The sequence below is a fragment of the Polypterus senegalus genome, chromosome 4, assembly GCF_016835505.1.
Source record: "Polypterus senegalus isolate Bchr_013 chromosome 4, ASM1683550v1, whole genome shotgun sequence".
NCBI classification, from domain to species: Eukaryota; Metazoa; Chordata; class Cladistia; order Polypteriformes; family Polypteridae; genus Polypterus; species Polypterus senegalus.
The window spans coordinates 146,231,385-146,243,712 of NC_053157.1; the positions used below are offsets into that span (position 1 = coordinate 146,231,385).

The 12,328-nt window shown below is 33.8% G+C and overlaps 1 protein-coding gene across 1 annotated transcript in view; it reads right to left on the minus strand.

Moving 5' to 3' along the window:
* Positions 1-12,328, minus strand: part of sorcs2 (sortilin-related VPS10 domain containing receptor 2) — a 1,110,734-nt gene that overhangs the window by 589,865 nt on the left and 508,541 nt on the right. The gene's annotated exons all lie outside the window — the stretch shown is intronic.

The following is a 12,328-nucleotide window of genomic DNA, read 5'->3' on the forward strand; positions in this document are numbered from 1 at the left end:
ACTTAAAATTAAAGCAAGCAGGATTCACCTGACCACAACTGAAGTGCCACAGCAAAGGGTCTGAATACTTATAAAAATTAGAGGTTATGTTTTTGATTTTTTAATAAATTTGGAAACCTTTCTGAAAGCATGTTTTTGGTTATTATTAGTTATTATGTGTAGACTAATGTAGAAAAATGGCGCATTTAACTAATTTAAAGTAAATATTTTCTGTATCCACTGTATACAATCTTTTCCTATAGAATCTCCATTTGATTTCATGAAATTCATGTAAGATGAATATTACATTATTATAGTAGTATATTTACAAACAACGTTCTTCAATTATTCTATTTAATCTGTTTCTATCTATTAATTTCTTTTTTAGCAATTCATTATGGTAGGGGATAATCATTCTATGAATATAATATGCAGGTAGACAATTGCTTAAACCAGTTCTGAGTCACAGGGAGCCTAATCATGTCTCAGCAGCATTAAATGTTTGTGAACAAGCCCAAACTCTTGCATTCACAACAGCTTAAAGTAATCATTTTTACTAAACAAGGGGACTATGAAATGCAGCAGAAAACAGAAAGTAGCAAACAAAACATAAAAAACACAATTTAGACATGTGGAGAACATGTAAACTGCACAAAGGCAGTGATTAGGTTGGGGAAATAGCTCAGAACTGTGTGCAGGCAGCAACTGGGAATTGGATTAGAACCTTCTCTGCTTAAGCTGTGATAGAACAGCAGTAATTGCTGCACCGAATCTGTTAAAAACAAACTGGCTGATTTCCTTACTGCTCATTAAACCTGTAGCACCTCCCTGCTGAGAATTGGAAAAAAATGTTTATGAAAGGATGCCTATTGTGAAATACAGCTCAATGGGGGGCAAATAGCATGATCAGATTTCAACAATAATCACTGGACCACCATGCCACCCCAACCCTGTGTAAATGTTCTCCCCAAAATGTACAAATCTGACACACACACAATTATAACTAATTATACCTCTAATCACTACTCATGGGAATAAAATTAAAATTGTTTTCCTTCATCAGGCACATTGATTCTCTTGTCATTATCTGTTTATGCTTTCTTGACAAGGACAATAAGCACTTTACATTTCTTGAGCTTTTGGAACAACACTGAAGTCATCATATTTCCCACTGTGGTAAATACCCTTCCTGTAGCATATACACAAAAATAATTCCATTATTAGGGAAAGCACTTCTCATTGGTATCCCATTAGAGAAGATAGTCCACTTCTCTTTCAGAAATGTCATACTCTTTTTAAGATTATGAATTCTTAGCTTGTTTTGCAAGTAACTGACTATTAAACAGTGGGAGACTGCACAAGGAATTGTGTACATATCAAGCTTTCAACATGAGTGCATTTAAATGAGCAGTACTACTGATATATGTAATAGCACGAAGTACTCAAGCACTGTTTTGTAATACACTATAAGAAAACTGCTATTTACTTTTTAACAGAGTCTTTGAATTTGCAAGCTGATAGTTAAACTTTGACTTAGGTTTTAGCCTTAGGACTTGAGCAAGATGTTATCAGGCATCATACTGGATGCTGTTTTGATAATTGAAATAAGTGCCATACTCTGTGTGCCCCTTTTTTGTATTTGCAAAGTAAACAGAGTTCAATTGTTTGAAAAGAAAAATGATTTAACTTACTATAGCTTTTGTTATGAGTCCATATTTTGGTAATAGGTGGTTAATGGTGCATTTTCATGGATCCAGTGTCAGAGGTTTATTCTCATGCCTGGCTGATGTCTCTGTAGAGCTTTCACTTTGTCCCCATCTATACATGTATTCTTAACTTTGTCATTCTAAATTTTGTAACTAATGGTGTGTTCATTCATTTAAATCACTGATTTTATGTAGAATTTGTGTTTTTGAGCAGCAGAGATTTCTTTTCAATACTAATAATGGGAAGAATAATCAGAAGGAGCATGGTTTAGTACATTAAAAAGACAAAGTTTTTTAATTAAGACATACAACTAGAACACCAAACTGTCTTGGAACTGCCAAAAAATTATGTTAAGAAAGAATTGTTATACAAAGGTAAGTATATCCCCTTTAGTGGGGACTGTTCTAAAATAAGGGATGCCTGCTATGACGTTACATGCTCCATATGGTGCATGCACTTGAGAGTAACAGTATTCGTAGCTAGAGCTGATCTGAATGATGAAACTGAAAGCAACATCAATAAGAAACACACAAAATGAAAATATAAACAGAACAACGAAGAGAAAAAATTAATTTCTTTACAGTAGTTTCATTAATTAAGCATGCCCAGAACATGAAAGTTGCCAGGACAGACAGGACCTTCCCACAAAACTAAGTTGAATTAAGGGAGTTTGAGGATATTAAGTTGTGTGTTATGTTTAAAACACAAACCCTTTCTCCCAAAATTTGTATTCCTGTTTCAGGCAGTTCCTATAATTATTACTATATTTTTCTTTAAAATGCTTGATTTCATTAATAGCTCATTTATATAGAAGGATTTCATTTAAAAAATATACAGTACTTCCATGCAAATTACATTTTAGTGATACTGCAGGAAATCACTCAATGCAAAATTTTACAGTAGAAAATGGATTATACTGTACAATAATATAAAATCAAGTATATTAATGTGTATAATATTATGTAAACAAATTCAGTCAAAAGAACAATTTAATTTGAAACTAAACACAGTGGATCAAATGAAGTAAGCAAGCTGTACAGATAGACTGAATAGTACAGTGGTGGCTGAATGCCTCTGTCCATGTTGGCCTTCACAGATCTATTGTGGTAAGGGTGCTTTCATTTCTTTCTATTCATCAGTCTGGGCGTACCTTGGTAAGGTAGACAGCTGTCAGCTATCTGCTCTTATACATTTCTTTGAATGTGTGTGTCTTCTTGTGTGCATATGTGTACATTTAAATAAATTACGTATCTCAAAAACTAATCCTGCAAAAATTTGGCAAGTTACTTTTACCTGTACTACTGGGTGAATATTATAATTTGAAACAATGGAAAGATGCTAGTGCTGAATACACACCGGCCTAAATGAGTCTAGAAAGAAAATTGTGTGAGAATTCATCTCTTTATGCTTTTCTATATGCTCTAGTTAGTTATAATTATAAACAGTTTACTAGTATTCAGATAGTGCTTCACTCAATCAACATACAGAACAGATCTGCTGTAGCTCTATTACCTGATAACTTTACTTCCCTCACTTACAAAAAAAATGTAGGTTTTTTTGGAAAATTCAAGGAATCTCAGCCTTCACATATCTTTATATTAATAATATGATTTCTTCAAAAGACTTATTTTTCCATTTACAAGTTAGGCTTATATAAAATATTTGGCCTAACTTCCCTAATCCACTTTTAATGCTTTTACTTGAAAACACTTAAAAAAATATTGTTACATTGCTAAATGTCAGAGCATTTTCTGCAATACTGGAAAAGAGACCTGACTCACTATTTCAAGCAAGGAGAGAATCTTGAAAATCCACAACATTTTTTTTTCTTTAATGTGTGTAATACACACTGTAATCCAACTGAAAATCATACACAAGACATACTCCTCACAAATTAAAATAATCTTAAATATATTAGCGATTGGACCCTAATTATGAATGATGCCAGGCAGCTCTAGCCTCGCCCAGGCATATGTTTTGGGGCTGTGCAATATGAAAGTCAGTTGGGGGATTTTTTATTTTCTTATCTATCAGATAGTGCAGGATTTACAAATTGTCTTACTGGAGTGTTTGGAGTTATTTCAAATAAACTTAGAATATCTGGTAATAAACTAACCATTACTTCATACACTACATTGTTATTCAGCTCAGCTGGAAGAAGTCAAATGCACCCTCAATAACTCAATGACAAATGATATTTTATATTATCTAAAACAAGAATAAATCAAATTTTATTTATGTGAAACTGTGCAGATATTCCTTAGAAATTTACAAGAATTTATTAATAATAGAAGTTGGTTGGGCTCCTACTTGAATCTTTATAAAATGTCTATTGTTTTAAAGGGTATCAAGTTGTATAAAACAGTGAGTCTCATTTTTTTATTACTAATTACTGAAGCTCTCAGTTTTGGGCGAGGATGGGGGATTTAGTGCTGCTTATGTTGATATATCGTAATTGTTTCAGTGATATACAGTATAGGATCGTTTGTATTTCTAATTTAACAGATTTTCTTTAATGTTTCAATTATGTTTTACTGAAACACACTCTTGATTGGCATATCAAAAAACAACTTTTGAAATGCACAGATTTAGAACAAATAAAACTTAAATAAAAGTACAAAAATATAGAAAACCAAGAAACTGAGCAGAATGTACAGTATATAAACTTATAAATAACTCTGGAAAATAAAAGTAGTGCAAAAACAGGAAGACCATTTACAAAGAGTTGTGCTTTGGAGTTGCAAACAGGAGTCTTGACTAATGAATAAGCGGGAGATGAGAGTCTTCAATTTAAAAGTATAACCCAGTGTGAAGAGACTTCCTGTTTGTTGACTACTTTTGTTTTCTTGATTTATTTATTTAACAATATTTTAGCAAACAAATCATGCATTTTGTACATTCTGATCATATGACTAAACACCTTGACATGTGGATTATGTGGCATGAGTAACATCAGAGTTTTTCATGGACTTGTTATTCTGTTTGCTATTGTCCCGTGTTGGTAGCCATTGGGTTGTATTCTATCAGTAACTTTGCCATGTTCTTTCTCCACAAAAACATGAGAATACATTTTTTCCCAGCCACCATTATTAACTGCATGGGGTAAGTAACATATAAAAATATATATCATTCTTGGGTGGAGAATTCCTTCAATATATGTTTTTCTTATTGCCTACGGAGGCAGAGCTACTCAATCATGCAGCTAGTGTACTAGCCCCAGTTAGTGTTTACATTTTGGCATTGGGATTCTTCCTGTATTAGTTTTACACTTAATTCTTTGAGGGTTTTCTAGAATTGACCACTAACTCATGATTTAAAGTACTGTTTGTGGTTTTGTAATCTTTGGAATGTTGCCCTTTAGCAAACCTATTTTTGCTCCTATTTTGCTTTTTGACAATCCTTTTGAATCAACTTAAATAAATAAATGTTAAAGAAACTTTCTTTTGCTTCTTGATCATTGGTTCTTACATATTTTAATCTTTATGTTGTGGACATTTACCATTTTTCACCTTAAAAAAGCCATTGACTCATTTTGGACTTGTGAAGGCTGTAAGACTCCCTTTAGAGTTTGGGGATAGGCTGCTTAGGGTGAAGCCTGCCTGGTGGGTTCAGATGCACAAAGAGGGTAAATCTGGCTTTTTTTCATAGTTTTTGAGTCCTGTATTATAATTTTGAGCTTGACTGCAGCAGGAATCATAGCATGTTAAAGACTACAAGCGATTTCATTTAAAAAATGTGTACAATTCCCTACATAATCTACTTAAGTATATTAATGACACTAAATGTAGTTCTTTAATTTAAACCTTTGCTTAGGAGGGGTGGAATTGCATTAGAGCACTTGAAGATGTAAAGCATCTTCTAATGGCAGTTGGTGTATGAAATTGCTATATAAAATAAAAGTTAGCTTGTTTTAACGGTACATATATTATTTTCTTCTGACAGCTTCGAGAGTAATTTTCTGCCTACAGAATCTGCATACTCTGTATGGCTGACAATTCAAAAAAGCGAAAGGTAGAATTGATGCAAACCTCCAAGCAGCAATCCCATTGTTAATATTACAGCTACTTGTATATCAAATAATACAAGAGGATGCTTGAATCAAGATACAGATATAAAGTGAGTCAGTTATAAATTACTTGTTGGTTCCATTTTGCAATTTAGTTATGCAGATCTTTCATTTCATTATCCACCCTTAAGGAAAGAAAGGCTATGACACTTCCTCTAAATATTTGTAGTGATACATTAACTAACCATTAGCTTTTATTAACATGTCAGCAGCAGACAATGTGATTCAGATTTGCTATATGAAACAAATTGAATTGCCTTGCCTAGGATTTAATATAGATAAGCACATGTAGCTTCATTAAATTGGTAATGCTGCCATTACACTGATGATGTTATGTCTTGATGTGACATAAATAAAGGAAAAGCAATGTTTGGAAATAAATCACAATTGGTGATGTCAGTTATGCAAAGCAATAATCATCTCTGAATATAGCATATAAATTACAAAACAAAGTATAAAACAAAAAAAAATTGCCCAGGACTATTAAGAAAGTAGTTTATGAAAATAACCACCATAAATAGACTGCTTGTAACCTAGTATGATGATTCCACAGTTTTTCTCTGGGCACTTTTATTAAAAGTGTGCACAGCAGGTGATGCAGTGTTGTGGACTTATGTGAGCTGAAAATTAAATTGTTCTGAGCTGGGTGAGGTGTGGCACATCTGATAACAGCTGACTCCTTTATGCAGATTCTGCTTCTGAAAGTTCTAGTGGAGCACAGAACACTTGGGGAGTTTGTTGCTGTTACTGATGGATAGCAGAAGTATCTCTGTATAATACCCATGATTGCAAGACTATGTCAGTCATGACCAGGACTGGTAAATGGAGAAATTTGGGTAGCAGTGGCAGCAGATTGTTGGAGGGGCATGCACAACGCTGAGACTGACGGTTAGTGTGCTCTGTGGCCATGAACACAGGAGTGAACATTGATGACATGCCATAAGGCCACCGTATTAAAGCACAAGTTACACTTTGTCTTCCAAGCTAGAACACTGAATGGAATTACAGGGAGCAATGGCATGTTCAGGAGCTGCAACACCAGAGCTATTTTACCAGTGTAAATAGTTTGAGTTATAAACAAACAAACAAATAAATGTTTAATTATAAATTAAATTAAGATGTGAATTTCCATTCTATAACTTATCTATCCTTCCACTCATTTATTAATGTATTTAATAATGTATTTTCATTGTAACTTTTTGTAAGAAGATTATAATCACATCCATAATGATGGCAATCATATTGCATTAACCACTGAAAAAAAGCTACACTAAAGTAGGTCATTAAAATGTTCCAGATGACCAGACGCAGAAAAATTTTAATAAAAATTAAAATCAAACCTACTTTATTTGCTTTGCATTTAAAAATCAGATACAAAGAATGTTTCTGCACATTTTTAAAGCAGGTTGTAAAGTACATACATTTTTCAAAAATAAGTTGATGATGCCCAAACTGCAACTACATTTTGGATGTCCTCACTGCTACTTCTTGAAATATGTATTCTAGACCATTCAAAAGGCTTGCCTCTTTCATTTTCAAATATGATCCTGACAACTACACTACATCCATTTACTTTTGCTGCCTTACTTCGATATATTAATATTACTATCAATGGAACATGCCTGATGTACATATTCAGATACAAGGTATTATCACAATTCATCCACTCACTAATAGCCTGAATAAATCTCTTATATCCTAATTTTTTTTCAGTACACAATCAATTCATTCGGGTGTCTGATTTTTAGTGGAATCACTAACTCTGAATATAATATTAATATCTTAATAAATAATTATTATAATAATATAATATTATAATTAATAATATAATACAATAAATGTCTTCATAAAAATTAAAACAATTTTAAAAAACAGTCATAATGGTAAAGCATAACATAACACTCTCAATCCCCAATAATCCAATTCAGGGTCATTGTGGGCCAAAGCCTTTTCTTTGCAAGGAAGCAAAAAGACCAGGATATGTGCTAGTCCTTCAACTTACCCGTTTTCTCACACACATATACACACTCACATGAGCCCCAATGGCTCTTCAGAGCAATGCTATTGAGGAAACATGTTTGGTTCGAAAAAGACTTATTCTCAAGAAGGATCCAGAAAGAACCTTTATGGAGATCCACAACAGGCTCCATAATTTAAATAACCATGGACAGATGGCAACAGATTTGCGAAATACCAAGGGGTCGTGATTTTACAAGGACTGTTCTGCCCCACATCTGGTTAGTTGAGACTGTTATTTGTTGAACTGTGCTCACCCTTCATCTTGTCATTTATTAACACACCAGTCAGTCACGTCCCACACTCACAGTGGTACTATAAAAGTCTATGAAACTCGCATAATGCAAGTAGGTCCCATAATAAACATTTGAATACAATACACACCATGTCCCTCATGTAGGCACCCCTTTATCTCTTGTTTTAGTCACGTCCAAAATGTATCCTTAGGGTATATATATATATCCCTGGGTCTGGTTAGTTGTGGTACAGTGTAATGGGCTAGAACTCAGTATTATAAAGAAAATAACATTTCGGTGTGTTGCTTAGTGTAATGGGCTATAAACCAGTGTTTTAAAGAAAAGGCAGAATTTCTGGAAAATTCTGCTACAGGTTATTGCTGATGGCTATCTACAGGACATAAATATTTACCTGTCTTGCTAAAGAGTCACCTGCTTTGAATAGTCAGACTGCTTTGATTTAGTATCGCTTCTACATACAATGTGGGGATACAGAACTGTCTGCTTCTTGGAAAACTGGTTTCTAATCAAGTACTCAAAGTAAATGTGTTTACACTATTTGTTATGCAGAGGAAATTGGCTTGCACCATTGTTTTCACTGATTGCCATGTTGATCTATGCAGAAATTGAAGTATATACAGTATATATTTCTAGGTAAAGGAGAATAAAGAGAACAGAGAAGTATGGTCTGAGACTCGGGACTGCTGTCTGTTTCTTTTATGCTTTACACCATATCGCAGTGGCTACACCCTGTAGCAACAGTGGCTTGGCTCTAGTTTGTTTATTCCTGCAGCTAGGTCACTCCAGGTCCCTTGTATGCATTCATTTTCTTTTAGTTCATCGTTTGTTTCTTTTCTTATATTATCATGTTGAAACACTAGCTCGGTCATTGTTGTATTCCCTTTTTTACTGTGCTTTTCCAAGTGCTTTTCATCGATGGTCGCCTCCTTGCTGTTTTGATCTTTCTTCCATGCCCATTGTACAGCCTGAGTTGTCTTACACAGCTCTTCAAGTTCTTCTTTCAGGTTAGCTAACTTTATTTCCTGCTCAGCTTTCATTTTCTTAAATCTTTTCCTCTGTTCCTGTTCAAGCTTCTTTCTCATCTGATTTTTACTCTTGTGTTGTTTTTTTTGCCATTTCCTTTTTCAGCACCACTTCTGCCATCTTGATTTCATTATCATACTTCTCTTTCCGCTTTATCCAACTGCAACTTTTCTTGCTTGTGCTTTTCTTTAATCTGCTCTACTTGTTTTCTCCATTTTTCATTATCTTTTTTTAGTTTCTCCATATTTTTCTTTCATTATCTCAAAGTTCATGTTTCAGCTTTTCTTCTGTGCTGATTAATTTTTCTTTGAGTTGTCACATTTCTTCAGCAGTCTGCTATGTATTGCTTTGTAAATCATTCTTTATTGTCTTTGATTGTACACCTGTAAATGCCTGTATGTTTCTTTTGTATATATTTCAGTTTACAACAAAGTACGTCCAGTAAAAGTCTTCAAGATAGCTCGCTAACCCCTTGTCGTTTTTTATGTGGATGTGCTGAGTTGTTTAAGCTCTCTGCGGCCGCATTGCACGGACAGTGCGGAGTGAGGCAGAAAAAGGACTCTTGATGCATATGTACAGTAACACACGCTAAGTCCTTGTTTAGTGCTCTGCCAGGTAGCCTACAATACATTAAAGATTTCAGGTTTCTTCTACATATTAGGAGGTTTTTTCAAACCACAAAGAACTAACTTCATATGCAATGAACCCTTCCCAGAATGAAATGGTGCTTTGCCAAAGAATAGTTCTACGAATAATCACACAACCCAGTAAAGAACCATAATGTGCCATTAAACAACCAGGGCACTACCAGTGCCGTTCTTGCCCTCCTTGATCACATTAACAACAATGTATTCAAATCAAAAATAGTTTTCAAATATTACTAGTACTGTGGTGGGCTGGCTCTCTGCCCTGGGTTTGCTTCCTGCCATGCGCCCTGTGTTGCCTGGGATTGGCTCCAGCAGACCACCATGAACCTGTAGGTAGTATATAGTTGGTTGGATAATGGATGATGGATGGATATTACTAGTAATCTGAGTTTCTCTTAAATGGAAGAAATTAAACAACAGCTTGAAAGTAATCAACATTTAATAATACTACCTTCACAAAAAAGCCATATTGTTAAGAGATAAAGGTCAGCAGGTCAAGTCTTACAAAGCAAGAAGCTTCCAGGAAAATCTGGATATTAGGAATATAAGTGATGCCTACGTGCCTTGACTCCATTTGACATTCTTAGTTAAGATAGCTTGTTAGTGTAATTACTTGTACCTAAATGCTTTTTTTCCAAAACTGCAGTCATCTGCTTGTGGATGACTTAGTTAATGGCTACATCTTTTTAAATTAATTACAAATATTAACATACATTTGACACTTGTCAACACTTGAAAGAAAATTACATTTACTGAATGCACACAACTTTATGAATAACATTGTGGACATTTATTTATTACTGGAGTGGGTTATTTTTAGTCTATAGTTTTTGTCAAATGCAAACTAAGAAACCAGAACATTATAAACAGAAAATATTGCTTGTGGTTACCTCTGATATTTCAGTTAAAGGTCACAAAGAACATTTTCTGCTTCATATTGGGGTTTCTTTAATTTTGCAGAGCAAACTGTCATGATGGAAGAATATTCTATTACTGCTAGATGAAATCATTCTATTTTATGTTCATTTTTACTTCTTTCAAAATTCACTATTGCAGCAACATCTAAAATTAAATTGATCAAAGGCAATAATACAAGCAATCTTGTGTTTAATACTTAATTGGGATGTCATGTTAACAATAACACTCAACATATTCAGGCTGGTATTGTTCAGCTTTCACTGTGGCTTTCTTGCTTTGTGACTTGTTAGGTGGTTGTAATTTCTCCTTATAAATAGTCAGCAAAACAATAAAAATAAAAAACTGCAAACCCAACTGACAGAAAACAAATTAAGTTACCCTTTCAACCACAAGTAATCCTGCTAATGCCCTAATTTAATTAATTTAATACCCTATGGCATTCAGGGATTCATGACATTTTAAAACATACTTTCAAGAAAGCTGAAGCCCTAATGATAAAATTAATTGAATCAAGGTAAATAATTCTCAAGCAGTCATTATCCTTCAATAATAAAGCCTTGTTTTCTTCTTTCTTTTTAAATATTGCAGTTACCACCAAATAAATAACATCAACTTTAAACAGGATACTGACAAAATAATTTGTGTTTGACTTAATTGTTAGAAATGAATCACTAGCACAAAATGGATCAACAATGATATTATATGAGTAACTTCACAAAAAAAGGCATTTAATTTTACTTAAAGTAAGAAAAAAATCTAATTTACTTTATGAGAAAACAATTCAGTACAATGTGGTAGGTATTCATTAATATTATTCTTAATTAATTGAGCATGCTGGACCCTCGGGATGAATCTGTATCTATCAGTGTTTATCACATATCTCCTGATCTTTTGCTCTCTGGTTGGGTGGTGGAGGGGAAGTTAGACCTAAACTGAATGCGTTATATGTCTCCTTGATTTCTAATTTATTTGTTGTTTGAATTCTAAGTTATCTGTTGCAATGTCATGATTATATATAGTGCTAATAACATTTGCAAAAACTGGGGCAAACATCAGGTCAGACAAAAAGGGAGAAAGCTTGAATGTATGCACTGTAAATAAATAAGTTTCATAGCAAATAAAAATTTTGTCAAGAATAGCTTGTTAGGTGTAATTATTTAGGCCTAAGTATATTTTAATGCCCACTTTTCCAAGTGTAGCGAGATCCTGTCAAGCTTCTTATCTACATCTATGCATGCTTAATGTGGCATTATCTTTCTTATACTGCATAATGCTTTTACAGCATTTGCTTTGCAACAATAAGTCATTTATCCACATATTACCAAACCTGTTTAATTCATTTCAGAATCATATCCTGGAAGCATTAGGCATAAGTCAGGATTCAACCGAGGTTAAACCATCGCAGAGCATATTTACTCATATGGGCCACATTTTTGTTCACAGTTAGACTAATGTGTTTATCTTTTGGTGCTGAATTACCTAGAGAAAAACATTAGTAGTAATAGTAGTAGTAGTAGTAGTTGTGACACACAGACACAGGGATAATGTGAAAACTCCACAAGAGACTGCAAACCATGGGTTCTAGGTCTATGATGGTGCTAATCAATGAAACTTAAAGTACATTACATCAGTTATTTATTTCCATAGTATAAAAACGAACTGCATTTTACCAACTCTCCATGATCCCTCATTCTTTTCTTTGGTACTCTTTAAAC